The 18,332-nt window shown below is 39.9% G+C and overlaps 1 long non-coding RNA gene across 1 annotated transcript; it reads left to right on the plus strand.

The window, feature by feature from the left end:
* The first annotated feature begins 3,558 nt into the window (after positions 1-3,558).
* LOC116639557 lies at positions 3,559-17,310 on the plus strand. The gene is made up of 3 exons (XR_004300869.1): positions 3,559-3,822; positions 16,318-16,477; positions 17,228-17,310. It is a non-coding gene; the product is annotated as an uncharacterized LOC116639557 (long non-coding RNA).
* The last annotated feature ends 1,022 nt before the right edge of the window (positions 17,311-18,332 follow it).

Here is an 18,332-nt window from a genome sequence, read left to right on the forward strand (position 1 = left end):
CAGGAGAGCATGTCACATGTTTTGGCCAATAAAATAAACAGAGAAATTGAATATGTCACCTACAGGCAGAGGCTTTAAGATCCACAGCCTGCTTTTTCATGCTCTTTTTTCCCTTTGCCACGGCTACCAGTGATGTTCCAGATAGTGGCTGCCTCAGTCCCAGAAGACAATGACATCCCAGGAGCAGAACCTACTGCTGACCTATGATGGATATATGTACAAATGAAATATTCATCCTGTAGGTCACTGAGATTCTGAAGTTGTTTGTTATCACAGCATAACCTGGCTTATCCCGGCTGATATAATTCTATATTGTTCTTGGGATAAAAGCCAGGATCTTTAATGTGGCCTGTGTTTTTAATCTCAGCTTGTGCCATTCTTACTGTTGTTTATTATTCTCCAGTGACAGTGGCTTTCTTTTAGTTCTTTGAACTTTCTAAGTTCTTTTCTTCTCAGGAATGTTAAAAATACAAGGAATGCTATTTTCCTCACTCTAATGGGCAAACCCCTACTTATCTTTCAGGTCTTGGCTTAAATATCACCTAAACTTCAGGAGGCCTTCCTTCATTACCCAGTATGTATTATGGTCCCTGTTATGTTCTCATAGAGTAATTACAAACTGAGATGAGTGCAATTCTTCTTCATTACACTCACCTCAGTTTGTAATTATTCTGTGAATTATGATTTTCTATGAGTATGTTTTTAGCTGTGACAGAATATCCAGCAGAAAGTGGCTTAAACAACAAAGGTTTGATTCCTTTCTTGTCCAAACAGGTCCAGTGGAAACTGGTTCCAGAGTTGGTTCACTGGCTCAGCAATGCGATCAAGAGCTTGGACGCTTTCCATCCTTCTGCTCTGCCATCCTTAGGTTTTTTTGTTTTGTTTTTTTAAAATTTTTTAAAGATTTATTTATTTTAGAGAGAGAAAGGGAGAGAGAGAGAGCGAGCATTTGACTGGGGGGGAGGGGCAGAGGGAGAGGGAGAATCTCAAGTGGACTCTTCACTGAGTAAGGAGCCCAACGCAGGGCTTGATCTCACAACCTTGATATCATGACCTGAGATCATGACCTGAGCTGAAATCAAGAGTGGGATGCTCAACTGACTGAGCCACCCGGGCGCCCCTCTGCCATCCTAAGTATTTGACTTTCACCTTGTCTTGTTGCCCCAACATCAGTAGAGATAATAAGGAAATAATCAGCAGTATCAGTTCACACAGAGATAATTTAAAAACATGGGTCCAGAATAATACTAATGGGACAAAGGCTCCTAAATTTCAGCTCATACTAAAAATCAGATATGTGCATAAAATGTATTTTATTTGCCTAACCTGGTTTTTCTGATCTTTCTCCTGAGGTTCACCTGCTGCATTAAAGAAAAATAAATAAAAAAGTTAACCAAATATCTAATTTGTTTTAATGCTTGGACTGTCTGGTAACTGATTAGCCCCTTTAGATAGTATTTACTTTCTTTTGGATAAAATGTGTTTGCTCACTAATTTTCTCCCAAGGAGAGAATCTGGGTGTCTGAGGTCCTAATGTCGTTTACTTGTGACTTCTGTGGCACTGGGGCTAAGGGCCAAAGCGCCCGTTTAGATCCTTGGCATGCTGGTTGGCATCAGTTGATCCTTTAAGTGTTCAGTGCTGGTCTCCATTGCTCCACTGCTGTGGCTGGTCTGTTCTCTTGACTTGAGCAGTGCTTCTGATGGCAATCCTTAGTGGCTACTGATTACAGACTCCTGAATTTCTTATCAACTCTTTCATTTAACCCACTGACCAGGTGATCAATCCCATTACACAAGAGCGGTGGGTTCCAAATATCTTCGTTCATCCACCCACAATTTGTGTACACTTATTTAAGTATTATATATACATGCAGTTGTCAATTCATGTTAAATATTAGAAAGCTTACTTTCCCCTTGCTTTTATAAATATAAAAAGATGTCTTAATATTTTCTCCCTTGGTTCCTAAGGGGTTTGGATTTCAACAACCCTATGGGAATGAGAGATGAAACCTCGGTCTAATAAGGGGAAGAGAGAGAATTGGCCTGGGATGGCCCCATGGAGGTTGATCTATCATCCTTGGCTCTGAGCACAAAACTGAACAAACAAACAAACAAAATCCTCCCCTAATAAGTCATAACGGTGGGGCTACCCTCTATCAGTTGGGAGTTTGAATTAAGAATGTGCTGTCTGATTTTTCCAAAGAAGACATCCAAATGGCCAACAGACACATGAAAAAGTGCTCAACATCACTCGGCATCAGGGAAATCCAAATCAAAACCTCAATGAGATACCACCTCACACCCATCAGAATGGCTAAAATTAATAAGTCAGGGAACGACAGATGTTGGTGAGGATGTGGAGAAAGGGGAACCCTCCTACACTGTTGGTGGGAATGCAAGCTGGTGCAGCCACTCTGGAAAACAGTATGGAGGTTCCTCAAAAAGTTGAAAATAGAGCTACCGTACAACCCAGCAATTGCACTACTGGGTATTTACCCCAAAGATACAAATGTAGTGATCCAAAGGGGCACCTGCACCCCAATGTTTATAGCAGCAATGTCCACAATAGCCAAACTATGGAAAGAGCCAAGATGTCCATCAACAGATGAATGGATAAAGAAGATGTGGTATATATATACAATGGAATATTATGCAGCCATCAAAAAAAGAAATCTTGCCATTTGCAACGACGTGGATGGAACTAGAGGGTATTATGCCAAGCTAAATAAGTCAATCAGAGAAAAACATGTATCATATGATCTCACTGATATGAGGAATTCTTAATCTCAGGAAATAAACTGAGGGTTGCTGGAGTGGTAGGGAGTGGGAGGGATGGGGTGGCTAGGTGATAGACATTGGGGAGGGTATGTGCTATGGTGAGCACTATGAATTGTGTAAGACTGATGAATTACAGACCTGTACCTCTGAAACAACTAATACATTATATGTTTAAAAAAAAAAAAAAAGAAGATAGTAGGAAAGGAAAAATGAAGGGGGGGAAATTGGAGGGGGACATGAACCATGAGAGACTATGGACTCTGAGAAAGAAACTGAGGGTTCTAGAGGAGAGGGGGGTGGGGGGATGGGTTAGCCTGGTGATGGGTATTAAAGAGGGCACGTATTGAATGGAACACTGGGTGATATATGCAAACAATGAATCATGGAACACTACATCAAAAAAAATTAATTAAAAAAATGTAAAAAAAAATTTAACATAAACTAATGAATAAGAAAGATCATTTAGGGGGGCATATGACTGTCTCCACACCCTACAGAGATCAAAATAAAGGAATGCATCTTTGAGTGTAAAAAAAAAAAAAAAGAATGTGCTGTCTGGGAATCCCTGGCCAAACATCAATTTGAACAACAAAAACGGTGGTCCCAAGCAGCTTTAACCCCCGCCAAGACTGGCAGAAGCAAATCCAGAACCAGGACTGTTGCCCAACAGGCGGGAACCCACCGGCCGGCGGGCTCGGAACCCAGAGGCTTGGGAGCGCATGCGTTCCAGGGCCAGTTGCTGCGCTGCGGGAAGCCAGGCAGCTACCCCCACTACTGGTTCCTCTCAGGCTCCTGACGCCCGGTCCCCTGCGGTGGCAGCTCCGTCTGACGGTGGGGCTTTCCCACTTTTCCGGGGAGCCTTAGCGCTCTGTGACCATGCTGCGCCGAGTATGGGGCTTCCTGTTGCCCACAGTGGCTGGCCAGGAAGACGAATCCGACCGCTTTTTTGAAGAGCTCTTCCGGAAGCTGGACCACCGCGAGAACGGCATGGTGGACGTCACAGAACTGCAGAAAGAACTGGAAGCTATGGGCCCGGACGAGGAAGTGGGCAGCCGTGCGTTCAGGCCGCACAGAGTGTGGGAGGTTGCAGGACCCCCGGAACCATTAGGAGGTGGGGCTGGGCCTGGGGGTGGGGACTGAGAAGATCCCTCAGCCCTTCCTGAGCTCTCCAGGCTCAGAAATTCTTTCCGTGTGAGCTGCTTCACTTAAAACTGCCCCGCTGTTGGAACACTTTCCATAAGTTTCTCTCCTAATAGTGACCTGCCACGGGAAAATGTGTTGAAGACTTTACCATCTTGCCTCGATGGGGTCCAAGCCATTAAAACTCTTAAAAGGCCCGCTTGCACCATCACAACGTTAACCAAACGTCCCCAGTGAGCTAAATGCCTATGGCCTGTGTTCAAATTCTGTTAGCTTTTGGGAACTCCAAGGGTCTGCCCTGACAGCCTGGGATGGCTCGTCCTGCAAGGGCATCCCATAGTTGGGGCGATGCAGCCCGCGCAGCCGTTTGCTCCAGAATGCTCCCGCCTCAGGGCTGCATCCTGCCCTTTGGGGACCTTCCTGTGTGTGCACTGGCTACTGCGCAGGCAGGGAACTGGAGAGGTTCTGATCCTAACACATTAATTACAACCACGTATTTTCAGTTTAACCTAACACCACTGAAGTATTTATATTATACTGCAACAATACGCCATACACTATAGTATAGAATTATCATTTAGCTTAACAAATGACGATATCAATACTGACTGCTGTGTTTTCAGAGAAGCCCCACGTCCATAGCTGTACATTTAACCAGCTGACCATCTAGAGTTAAAAAAAAAAAAAAAGAGTGTTCTATTAAGCTTCTCTAAGAGACTACGAAGCCCAGCAGTAGCATGGGAGTGTTTGAAAAGGGGAAGGGGTCACCAGGTTTTCTGGAAATCTTTTTCTTGTGAGGAGACTTAATTAAATTCAGTAAGAGAAAATAACAATATTTAATAAGTTTCCATCTGGTAGGCTTGAATTGAATAATGGATGTGAGGTCACACAACATGGAGTCCAGACAATCAGGGCAGTAGCATTTACTGTTAAGTCCATAATTCTTGGGATTTATAAAGTGCATGCCAGAGAAATGGGGTGATAACTACATACCCTGGATAATGCTGTGTCACATTTTGTTATAGACATTGATGATTTGTTCCCTGAGGCCTACCCAACCACAGATGCCAGTCTTAATTATATACAATATATATTGATTTCACTGGGTTCTCTGTGTCCAAGGTTTTCTGCTATGTTCACTTTGTATTACCAAGAAAACAAACATGACTTTATGCCTTCCTTCTGAATATAGCCCCATTATTTTAATATTCATTTCCCTTCTAATAAAGATCTAGGTTTCATCAGACTGTCCAGAGTCCGCTCTATCTTCATTCCATTTATCCCAGTGGTTCTCAACTAGGAGTGATTATGCCCCTCAGGGACATTTGGCATTTTTGACATTTGATGGTCCTGACAGCTGGGGATATGTGTGCATGTGTGTATGTGTATGTGTGATACTAGCATCTAGTGAATGAAGGCCAGGGATGTTGCTAAACATCCTACAGTGCACAGGAAAACAAAAGATGATCTGGTCACAAATACCAATAGTGTCGAGGTTGAAAAACTCTGACTTACCCCAGCCACAGCCCCTGCCATTCCTTGCACTCCTCTTCCAGTAGTTGAACATGCCCTTTACTTCAGTGAGTGAATAGAGGTGAACTGCACTGAATTCCTTCAGATTTCTGGCCCTCTTGTAAAATTACCTCAGCTGTAAAATGGGGATAATAGCGCCTAGCTCATAGGGTTGTTATGATGATTAAGGAGCAAATAAATGAAAAATGCCTAAAATTATTTATTCAGCTTAAAGCAGTTAGTAAGCCTCAATAAATTTGATACACAGACTATAATCTTATCTTTATTTACATCTATGCTCAGTTTATTTCCACTAGTCTCAAGAAATGAGGTGTTTCTTCTTTTCAAATTTGGTTCTTCCAGTTACATTGTTGACTTCAGGTCCTCTCCGTCTCCTTTAAAATAGGAAAAGTACAACTTCTCTTAGTCCCTTTCTTCCTCCTGTATTTTCAAACTTTTCCCCTCTAATAACAATGATCTTCCCATGGCCGTGGCTCCCCGCCTAGCAATTATCCTTTCATTTTCCTCTGTATGTAGTCTGGTCTTTGACAAAGCTATCCCTTCTCTTCTTTGTGGTGAGGCTTCGGTCTCCATTCTTTCCCTCTGTGAAAGGTCACTGAGGGCTTCTGCATTGTGCACTTTGGCTCTTGGGCTCTATTCTGCGGCATGGAACACCGATGATGGCTCCTTTATTTTCTCCTTTGGCACTTTGTCTCAGTTCCCTGGCTATTGCTTTTCAGATCCCTTTATGGACTCTCTTTTGGCTCACCCCTCAAACAGGTGGGCTTCAAGATTACTTTTCCAAGCTTCCAACTGTCATCCTAGTGTGGGTGATGCACAAATGGATAGCTAGCCCCAGCTTCTGAGTCTCTCCACTTCCTCCTGTGATCATAGTCTTGGTTAAGTGTTCTACCACCAAGTCATTCTATATTCCTCCTTTTCCCTTACCCCAACATGCAGTTCATCACACAGTCCTATGTAATTCCTCAGTATATCTCACAACCAATTCCCTTCCTCTCCTACCTATTGCTCCTGGTAAGCCCAGGCCGCCACCATCTCTCACCTAAGTCACTGTAACCAGTCTTATAACCAGTCTTCTTGCTTTTCCTCTCACCATTTTTTCCCCCACATTGCCACCAGATGACCCTTCTAAAAGATCCATCTGATTGTATCATGACCCTGCTTAAAATTTTTCAGGGTCTCGACAATGTCAGTGGGAAAAGTCCAAGCCTCTGAGCATGGTATATAAGATGATTTCTTGGTAGGTGTTGAGGCTGGTGACACAGTTCTCCACCTTACAGTTATTCAAAGATCTGGATTCCTTTCTTCTTGTGGCTCTACCATCCTCAAGGGTCTCTCATCATTATCTGCCTTCAGCTGGTGAAGGTGGAATGAGCATGTAGGATTTCATTAGCTAGGCCTAGAGAGGTACCTTCCCTCTTACTTCATCGGTGAGACCTTGCTCACATGACCATATTTAACGGCAAGCGAGACTGAGAAATGTAATCGAGCAGTGTGCCCAAAGAAGGCAAGAAGGAATTTTAGTGGACAGCTAGTGATCTCTGCTACATCCCTCACACTCTTGTATCTTTGTTCACCTTTTGCTACTCATTTTTAAAATATTCAGGTAGAGCCACTTCTATGATGATTTCCCTCACGTCTTTATTCCCCACTGAACCTTGAACATTTTCTTTTTTTTTCTTTGGATATATTTTAGTTTATGATGTAATTAGCTGTTCTTCAATAAAACATTTATCATTATAAGAATTTCATAAAATATGTAGACATATTTCCCAAGAGTTCTAGTTTTTTTTTTAATGTACAGCGTTGTATTAGTTTCAGGTGTGCAATATAGTGCTTTGACAATTCTATACATTCTCAGCGGTCATCAAGATAACTGTATTCTTAATCCCCTTCACCTATTTTACCCATCCCCCAACCCACTCCACCTCTGTTCTCTATAGTTAAGAGTTTTCTTTTTTCTCTCTTTTTTTTTTTTGTTTGGTTTCTTAAATTCCACATATGAGTGAAATCATATGATATTTGTCTTTCTCTGACTGACCTATTTCACTTAGCATTCTACTCTCTGGATCCATCCATGTTGTGGCAAAGGGCAAGATTTCATTCTTTTTTATGGCTGAGTAATATATATATGTCACTTCTTCTTCATCCATTCATCTATCAAAGGAAACTTGGGTTGCTTCCATAATTTGGCTATTGAACCTTGAACATTTTCTGTCATAGTGGCTCTGGTGTGTTCCCTGTTAACCTGTAAACTTCTTGAGGGCAGAGGTTATGTCTGATTCATTTCTTTTTCTCAAGCATTTACTGAGTGAGTGAATACATGCATGATTGTTGAGTAGAAGAGTAGACTAGTCAGTTGCTAAACTTCTTTAAAGTTCCAATACTCAAAGATTCTATGTTTTTAGTGTTAGAAATTTTACTCTAAGACTAAGGTACCAATAATCTATGGCAGAACATCTAATTTATATAGGATAAATGTACACATGTTTAAACACTATAACTTGTAATCTACCTTGTCTGAATCTCATGTCTAATATAATTTCTTCTCTCTTATAGATACTATTAAAATCTGTTGATATTAATGCATGCAATCTGTTGAAGCTTAACACATTTATGCAGTACTTTAAAGATAATGAGAAGATAATGAGGTTGATTTTTAAGAGTTTGGACACGAATAATGATGGTATGTCTCTATACAGTGAACAAACATGTGTAGCCAAGAATTAGCCATGTTTTAGTAGAGGTTTATTATTTGATATTTGGCTTCCATGAAAGGTTATTAAAAATTCATTTATTTAATCCTGTCATTTGTTTGACTGTTATTACTTCTAAGGAATATTTTTTAACGATGTAATCTTTATTTGCATACTATCTTTCAAAAATAACAACCATCAACAAAAAAGCCTGTACCCTTTGAACAATATGCTTTTTCCCTTGAACAATATAAATATCTAAAAGATATTTATAACATTTTGATAAGGTTTTTACATGAAGCTCCATGTAGCAATGGTGGGTAAGCCAAATCTGGAAAGATGAGTGAAAGTTAGCTTAGTGAGGAGTAGGAAAGTGTTCCAGGCAGGAAAAATGGCTTGCTGGGAGACTGGTCACAGCAGGAGAGCAGGTCATGTCTGAGGAACTGGGGGAAGACCAGTGAGGTCGAGGCTGAGAGCAAGGGGAAGTTTCAGAGATGAGGCAGCTAAGAAGCAGGCCTGGGCAGGATCATGGAGGTCCTTGAGGCCTGTGAAGTTTCTGGACTTGATCCCTGGGGGATGAGGTGGGGGGGCGACTGAAGAGTTTTCAGTAGGAGGAGTAGCACCATAATATTTGTGTGGAGCATTGATTGGCGTCTAAGCTTACATAGGGTTAGTGGTGATGGGAATAAATAATTTGGGAGACGTTTATGCATAGAACAGATCACATTTGGTGATTGAAATTGGTGAAGGAAAGGAGAGAGGCAAGAACAATTGGTTTGAGCAACATTGGAGGGTGGTAGTATTATTTATTGATACAGGAAATATCATATGGGCTCTCTAGTCTCTCCTTTTTATCTTGGCAAGTAAAAGAAATAATTGGGATATTAATGTCTTATGAAATGTTGCAACAATGCAGTGCATACTGCTTAACTCTGCCTCTGTATCTTTTCAAAACTTCCAGTTAATCTTTATTTTCTTTGTTCCTTTAAAGGAGTGATTGATACTTCAGAAATTATTGGTGCTCTCGACTTAATAGGTATACAGATTTCTGAAAAATAGGCAGTGAAAATTCTTGAAAGGCCAGCCCTTATATGTGTGTATACATTTTTAAAATTATTTTTTATTTACTTTTAAAACCCTTTTCATTGTAATAATGACAATAATGGAAACTTTAGGGAAGCATGAGTGGCTTCCCTATTTAGTAGCCACTTTATTTTTTAAATTTTTTTGAAGATTTTATTTATTTATTTTGACAGAGAGAGACACAGCGAGAGAGGGAACACAAGCAGGGGGAGTGGGAGAGGGAGAAGCAGGCTTCCCACTGAGCAGGGAGCCCAATGTGGGGCTCCATCCCAGGACCCCGGGATCATGACCTGAGCTGAAGGCAGATGCTTAACAGACTGAGTCACCCAGGCACCCCCTTATAAGACTTTATACTCAAAGTATTATTTTCCTCATTGCGCAGATTAGGAAATTTTTGAATAGTGAGGGTAAGTAATTTGCCCTATGTCAACATAATCTACCACCCAAATATTAACTCACTGATACAGTTTTAGTGCATATATCTATTGCTTTTTGTAAGACTTTTATATTATTAGTCAGTCAGTCAACAAATCAAGTTAGCTATCAACTGAATATTGTTTGGTACATTTTGCCAGGCACACAGTAGTCAATGAGGAGTCAGTGGTAAATAGGATGCTCCTGGTGCCCACCCTGACAGAGCTAACGGTCCATGGGGGTGGGGAGTGCAAACAATGGGTAGGCAGTTGCACTGTGGCAAAGGTTATGATAGGAATATATAGGAAAACAACAAAGAAAAGTATCTTTTATCAATAAAAAATAGTAAATTTTATCAAACTATTTTCATATTTCAAGCTGTTTTCATTTGACCTATTTACATAATAAATTCTAGTGGTAGATTTTCTGACATTAAATATTCCTGGGATAAGGCTAACTTGTTATGAACTATTTCATACAGGAAAATGTATAGAAAGATAAGGGTAGGGGCGCCTGGGTGGCTCAGTTGGTTAAGCAGCTGCCTTCGGCTCAGGTCATGATCCCAGGGTCTTGGGATTGAGCTCCACATCGGACTCCCTGCTCAGCAGAGAGCCTGCTTCTCCCTTTCCCTCTGCCTGCCACTCTGCCTACTTGTGCTATCTCTCTGTCAAATAAATAAATAAAAAATATCTTAAAAAAAAAGATAAAGGTAAACATTTAACAACCATGCCATCACTGGATTTTAATCAGAGTTAACATTTTTGCCATATTTGGCTCAATTTTTTTTGGATAAATAAAATATTACACATAGTTGAAGTTTTCAGTGTATTCCTAATACTCATTCTCTCCCCTGCTGCCAGAAGTAACTATTATCCTGAATGTGCTATTCATTCAGATTTTTATCTCTCTCTCTATTTTACTGTAGGCATACTCTTAAAATATATAGCATTGTTTCTTATGTTTTTAAAACCTTACTTAAGTAAGGTGGCATACCACATATTTTTTAAAATTACTTTTTTCTAAGCCTTCTATTTTTCAGATTTGTTGCTGCTGGTGCATATAGCTCTAGTTAATCATTTTAACCACAGTAAGGGTCCTGTTTAATAAATATAATTAAGTTTACTTATGAATTCTCCTGATGATGGTCATTTAGGTTTAAAATTTTTTTGTTTTGTTACTAATACAAAACAATGCTGCAGTGAATGTTCTTGTATACATCTCCTTGTATAGTACTTACAGTAGAGTTGCTTGATTATGGGGTATGCTGACATTTAACTTTAATTACATATACCAAATTGTTCTTCAAAGTGGTTGTACCAATTTAGCCTCCTACTAAAAATGTATTTCTTTTCAAATACTTGATACTGTAGGCTTCTAATATTTTAATATTTTCCAAGCCAATGAGTCAGAAATATTGTCCTGTTGTTTTAATTGAATTTGATTCAGTTTAACTATATTCTTCATTACTAGTGAGTCTAAGTATCTTTTCATATATTTGTTGGTCATCTGGATATTCCTCTTCTGTGAATTACCTACTCATGTCTTTTGCCTATTTTTCAGCCAGATTGATTGTCTTTTTCTTAATGGCTGGCAGGTGTTTTTCTAAATCCTGGAGATTAATCCTGTGTTGATTATATGCATTGCAAATATCTTTTCCTAGCTTGTTGCTTACTTTTAAATTCATATTTAGGTGTTTTTTTGTCATTCTGCAGTTTAATATTTTAATGTAGTCTTATTTCTTTATTTTTTCCCTTATGGATATGCTTTTCACATCTTGAGAAATTCTTCCTTGCCCTGGGACATAAAGATATTAATCTCTATTTCTTTTTCTTTTTTTTTTTTAGATTTATTTATTTATTTTAGAGAGAGCATGCACGTGCCTGCGCGTATGTGTGGTGGGAAGGGGCAGAGGGAGAGAATCTCAAATAGACTCCCCACTGAACCCGGAGCCCGGGATGTGGGGCTCTCTAATGACCCATGAGATCATGACCTCAGCTGAAACCAAGTCAGATGTTTAACCCACTGAGGCACCCAAGCACCCCAAGATATTAATCTATATCTCATTAAAAAATGTTGTATCTTACATTTAGTTCTTTAATTCATCTGTAATTGATATTTGTGTATAGTGTGAAGTAAGGATCCACTTCTTTCCTTCCTTCCCTCCTTCCTTCTTCCTTCTTTCCTCCTTTCCTTCCCTCCTTCTTTCCTTCCTCCTTCCCTCCCTCCCTCTCTCCCTTTCTCTTTTTCTTTCTTTCTCTTTCTTTCTTTCTCACAGTTGGTTGTTCTGTCATTGTTTATTACTTACAGTAGAGTTGCTTGATTATAGGGTATGCTGACATTTAACTTTAATTACATATACCAAATTGTTCTTCAAAGTGGTTGTACCAATTTAGCTTCCTACTAAAAATGTATTTTTACATTTTCCCACAGATTTTAAATGCTTACCTCTGTCATATATCAAATTTCCATCTGTGTATGGATGTGTTTCTGGTCTCTTTATTCTATTACATTGGTGTCTATTATACATCATTACCACATGTTTTAATTACTATCACTTTATATACTTATATTTTTGGTCAATATGTATGTGGCTTTTTTTTCTTTTTTTTTTTGAGAGAGACAGAGACAGAGACAGAGAGAGCCGGGTGAGGGGGGGCAGTTGCGGAGGCAGGGGGAGAGGGGCAGAGAATCTTAAGCAGGCTCCACACTGAGCATGGAACCCAATGCAGGGCTCAAACTCATGACCCTGAGATTATGACCTGAGCTGAAATCAAGAGTTGGATGCTTAACTGAATGAACCACCCAGGTGCCCCTTACTATCACTTTAGAATCTATTTTGATGTTTTGACTTTCCTCATCTTCAACAGTGTCAGTGCTCCTTTTGGCCCTTTGCTCTTCTATATTAATTTAATTTAATTTAATTTTTTTTTTTTAAGATTTTATTTATTTATTTATTTGAGAGAGCGAGAATGAGAGAGAGAGAGCACATGAGAGGGGGGAGGGTCAGAGGGAGAAGCAGACTACCCGCTGAGCAGGGAGCCTGATGCGGGACTCGATGCCGGGACCCCAGGATCATGACCTGAGCCGAAGGCAGTCGCTTAACCAACTGAGCCACCCAGGCGCCCCTATATTAATTTTAGAATTGACTTGTTTAGTTACATACACATGTGTGCACATACACACTCCTTTTGGAATGTTAATTGGAATTGCATTGAACTTATAAATTAATTAAGGAAAAATTTGATATGCTTATGATGTTAAATGTTAACTGTTCCATGAATATTATATATGTCTTTATTGATTTAAATTCTCTTTTCTGTCTTTTAATAAAGTTGTATACATTCTCTAAAATGGTCTTGTATAACTTTAGCTGGATTTATATCCAACTATGGTTTTTGTGGCTTTTATAAGTGTACAGCTGAATTTGAGTTGTTTTCACTTCATTAGACCATTTGTGTCCATATTAATAAGTGATGCTATACCAACAGCTAAGATGGGACATGGAATCCTTTCCGTGATCTGGCACCTGTCTGCCTCTCTAGCTGCATCATCTCTACAACTTTCCTTCTACTCTGTGCTCTAGGCTGACTGGGCTTCTTTCAACTTTTAAAAAACCATGGTCTTTCTTTCCTCCAGACCTTGTACAAACTGTTCTTTCTGCCTGGAAGACCCTTTCCAACTCCTTCATTTGAATATCTCCTATTTACTCCTTAGGTCTCAGTTTAGATGTGACTTTAACCTCTGAAACTTCTTTATCTTCCTGGTATTTGCTTTTACAGCAGCTTTACAGAGGCTTGCTTGTCATACTCCCTGTTGCCAGTAGACTGTAAGCTTCGTGAAGCAGGGACAGAGTATATTATTATCCATTGTTCTGTAGTCAGTGCCTACCTAGTGTCTGGCACATACTAGCAGATCAATACATGTTTTCTTATTGATTTAATGTGTCACAAGAGCCAAGAGTGGAGCATGTCATATTTAACAGAATGGGTCAGCAACATAAATACTGAAAAATCATCCATTGGATCTGAAATTTAGGAGATTTCTGGGGATCTTAGTGAAAACATTTTCAGTAGGGAGCTAAAGAGTTGAGTCAGATTGTTATTGAGTGAATGGAGGTGAGGATATGGGGAGTGTGAAAGTGGTTTACTGATTTGGGATATTTGGATAAGAAGAAGACAGGCAAGTCTTTTTATTTTTATTTTATTTTTTTAAGGATAGGAGAGATTTGAGGAGAAGTAACAATCAGAGAGGGAACTGTTGGATATGTTGTAGAGAGAGGAGAAAAGTGATTGGGACCAATGATTTGAGAAAGAGAGAGAGAGAGACGGAGACGGAGACAGAGACAGAGAGACAGGGTCCTTCAGTAGGAGTCGACATTTCACCCTCTAGGTCTAGAGCACGGGAGGTAAGGATGAAAGTGGGTAGGGAGAAATTTATTCATTTACTCAACCAATATTTATTGAGTGCTTGACATTCATCTAGATGCTAAGGATGTAGTGGTGAAGGAAACAGGCAAAAATCCCTGCTCTTATGTAACTCAGAATAAACAAGAGAAGAAAACAGTAAGCTAGATAAACAATCTATGTTAGATGGTGATTAGCAATAAGGGGAAATATAGAGCAAGGAAGGGAAACAGTCTCTGTGTGTGAGTGATACAAGGGGCTGCAGTTTTAGACATGGTGAGTAGGGAAGATCTTGAAGGTGACATTTGAGTAGAGATCTGAAGAAAGTGAGAGAAGGAGCCATGATAATCTTTGGGGGGAAAGGCCTTCTAGGTAAAGGAAACAGCAAGAGCAAAGGCCCAAGTTGGGCAGTGTATTTATATGGCTAGGGCACTGAGAGGGGACTAGTGTGTTCAGAATAGAGTGAATGAGAAAGAGGGTGGTAGGAGATTTTAATAGGAGTCAGATCACATCAGATCTTGAGAGGGAAATTATAAGGACTTTGGCTTTTATCTGTAAGTCACTGGATGGTTTTAAACAGAGGTATGCCATGATTTAACTTAGGTTTTGCAGTCTCATTCTGTCTCATGTGTTGAAAATAGTTTGTAGGCAGCAAGGGAGAAAGCAGGTAGACCAACCAGGACAGTTTTGCAAAATACAGACAAAATTTGAGGGTGGCTTGTACCAGGATGGAGGAGGTTGGATTCTGGATATATTTTGAAATGTTGACTTGATTTACTTTGGGGAGCACATGTGGGGTAAAAAGGAAAGAAAATAGTCAAGGTTAATGCCAAGGCTTTTGGCCTGAGCATCTAAATAATGGAGTGGCTATGCATTGAGATGGATAAGACTGAAAAAAGCAAGTTTGGGATGGGGTGGTTATCAGAGTACAGGTTTGTTCTTGTTCTCTTCTAGATGCTAATCAGACATACAAGTAGCGATGCCAGGTAGACAGCTTGAAACAGGAGTCTAGAGTTCAGAGGAACATTGTGGCAGAGATTTGGGAGTCATGGGCTTATAGATGATATTTAAAGCCATGAGACTGAAAGAGATGACCAGAGAGAGAATATACTCTGAGTCCTGATATTCTTTAAAGTTAAGAGGCAGGGTATTGAGGGGAAGCCAGTAAAGGAGAGTGAGAAGGAGCAGCTAGAGAAATAGGACAAGAGCCAGGAAAATACTCTGTTCTGGAAGCCAAATGGAGAAAATGTAAGGAGGAGGCAGCTGTCTTTTTCAAATACTGCTGATAGGCTAAGTAAGAGGAGGACAGAGACCAGACCATTGATTTCCACTGCAGAGGCCATTGGTGAAGTAATGGTGGTGAGAGCCTGATGGGAGTGGGTTCAAGAGAGAATGAGAAGGAGAAATTGGAGACAGAAGATAGACAACTCTTTAAGAAAGTATCACTGCTGGAGTGGTGGGGGGTGGGAGGTATGGTGTGACTGGGTGATAGACATTGGGGAGGGTATGTGCTATGATGAGCGCTGTGAATTGTGTAAGACTGTTGAATCATAGACCTGTACCTCTGAAACAAATAATACATTATATGTTAAAAAAAAGAAGAAGATAGTAGGAAGGGAAAAATGAAGGGGGGGAAATAGGAGGGGGAGATGAACCATGAGAGACTATGGACTCTGAGAAACAAACTGAGGGTTCTAGAGGGGAGGGGGTGGGGGGATGGGTTAGCCTGGTGATGGGCATTAAAGAGGGCACTTATTGAATGGAACACTGGGTGTTATACGCAAACAATGAATCAGGAACACTACATCAAAAACTAATGATGTAATGTACGGTGATTAACATAACATAATAATAAAAAAAAAGGAAGTATCACTGCGATGTGGGACGCCTGGGTGGCTCAGTTGGTTAAGCGTTTGCCTTCGGCTCAGGTCATGATCCCAGGGTCCTGGGATCGAGTCCACATTGGGCTCCTTCCTCAGCAGGGAGCCTAATTCTCCCTTTGCCCTCCCCTGCTTGCGCACGTGCTCTCTCTCTCTCTCTCTGACAAATAAATAAAATCTTAAAAAAAAGTATTACTGCAATGTGATGAGCACTGGGTGTTATATGCGACTAATGAATCATTGAACACTACATCAAAAATGAATGATGTACTATATGTTGGCTAATTGAATTTAAATAATAAAAAAAAGTGTTACTGCAAAGGCAAAGAGAGATAAAAGGTGGTGATAGTGGAGAAAATAAGGTCCACAGATTTTTTTTTTTTTTTAAAGATGAGAATGTGTGAGTACTCATGTTTTGGGGAGAAACGGGATGACAATGGCCTGAGATTGAGTGTCTGGAGCTGATTTGGTGGCTTGAGGAGATATTTGAAGTTTAGCAACCGCGGAAGCTGAGAAAGGGAGCTGACTGAGACAAGAAGTTGAAATTTTGGTAAGTTCACACTTAGCAATATATTTCACTATCTTTCTTCAAATTCTTAATTTCATTCAGGGATTTGAGAAATTCTCTAATGAGAATTCTTTAAAATTCTTAAAATTGGCTTAATTATATTATTCCATATTAATGGAAGTTATATTTCCGTGGGTATTTGGGTTTATTATGGTATTTTTTATATCCACATTTCATACCCATAGAAAGTGGAAATTGTCTTTTAAGAGCTGAATTACCAAAAAGGTAATTTTCGGTCATCATTTTGTTGCTAGAAAAGTTACAAGATGAGGTTTATCAGATGGAAAGAAGGGAAAATGTTTAAGAAGAAATGGGAGAAGATTGGGATGCAGGAATACTCGCTTATAGTTTTGTAGTTCTTTATAGGTTATAAGGCCATTGTATATATAATCCGATATAATACTCTAAGGGTGTCTAGCTGGCTCAGTTGGGGGAGCGTGCAACTCTTGATCTCAGGGTTGTGAGTTGGAGCCCCACAATGGGTGTAGAGATTACTTAAAAATAAGATCTTTAAAAAAAATACTCTAAAGCTCTATGTTGTAGGATTATTCCCATAGAAACTGAAGTTTAGAGGTGTAGGATGCACTCTACCTCACAAAAGTAACAGTGGACAGAGCTCAACTATAACCCAGATATTCTGACTTTAAGAATATAAGATATCATTTTGATAATGCTGTTTGAAATTTATGAATTATAATTTATATTTGAGCATATTCTTTTAAAAATATACAGCATGGATACTGATGGGTCAATGAAAGTGGACTGGGATGAATGGAGGAAGCTTTTTTATATAAACCTGCAAGAAATGTTAAGGAAGTTGCCCATTACTGGAACTATTTTACTGTAAGTGGTCTCTTCTTTAATATTTGTGTATTTTATACCATGAGTCATGGGCATAAAATGTAATGCATTATAAACTGTTAGAAAATTATGGGGCCAGAATATTAGCTAGTGAGGTTTTCTTGATTAAACAAGTGATGATATAGAATGTTATTTCCTTACAAACTTGTATAATGTGAAATATCTGAAGTGACATAGAATATTTACTTCAACCAGGGGCGTCTGGGTGGCTCAGTTGTTAAGCGTCTGCTTTCAGCTCAGGTCATGATCCCAGAGTCCTGGGATCGAGCCCTCCATCGGGCTCCCTACTCCACGGGAAGCCTGCTTCTCCCTCTCCCACTCCCCCTGCTTGTGTTCCCTCTCTCGCTGTGTCTCTCTCTGTCAAATAAATAAACAAAATCTTTAAAAACAAAAAACAAAAAACAAACAAAAAAAGAAGCTCCCTAAGACTCGAGTGGTGATTGTGGTTAAAGAGGAGGCTGAGGAGGCAGACAAACAAAGGGAAGAGGCAAAAGCGCAGGGAGAATGGTTGGGACAGTATGAAGTAACCCAGGTGAGAGATGAAAGTGATGTCAGTGGAGAGAGACAAGTGGACAGATTCTGCAGATATTTAGGAAGTGGATAAGATTTTGTTATAATTATTTGTGGACTGTAAAAGAGAGGGAGATGTCACGGATGATACTGAAATTATTAGTTTGTTCAACTGGGGCCATTTATTGTGATAGGGAACACTTGGGCAGCACTGCCATGTCACAAATCCTCAAGGGCTCCATTTGCAGTATATTTTGAGGGGCAGTGTGTGTGTGTGTGTGTGTGTGTGTGTGTGTGTGTGTGTGTGTATTTAGTTTTAGGCACGTGGAGCTTGAGGTGTCCGTATTAGTTAGGAATCTTTAGGTCATAAATAACAGGAAGTGTGACTCAAGCTGGCTTCCATAATAAACAGAATTTATTTTCTCACCTTTAGAAATAGGGTGGACTTCTGGTGAAGCTTTATTTA

The sequence above is a fragment of the Phoca vitulina genome, unplaced genomic scaffold (genome assembly GCF_004348235.1).
Source record: "Phoca vitulina isolate PV1807 unplaced genomic scaffold, GSC_HSeal_1.0 scaffold2, whole genome shotgun sequence".
Lineage (NCBI taxonomy): Eukaryota > Metazoa > Chordata > Mammalia > Carnivora > Phocidae > Phoca > Phoca vitulina.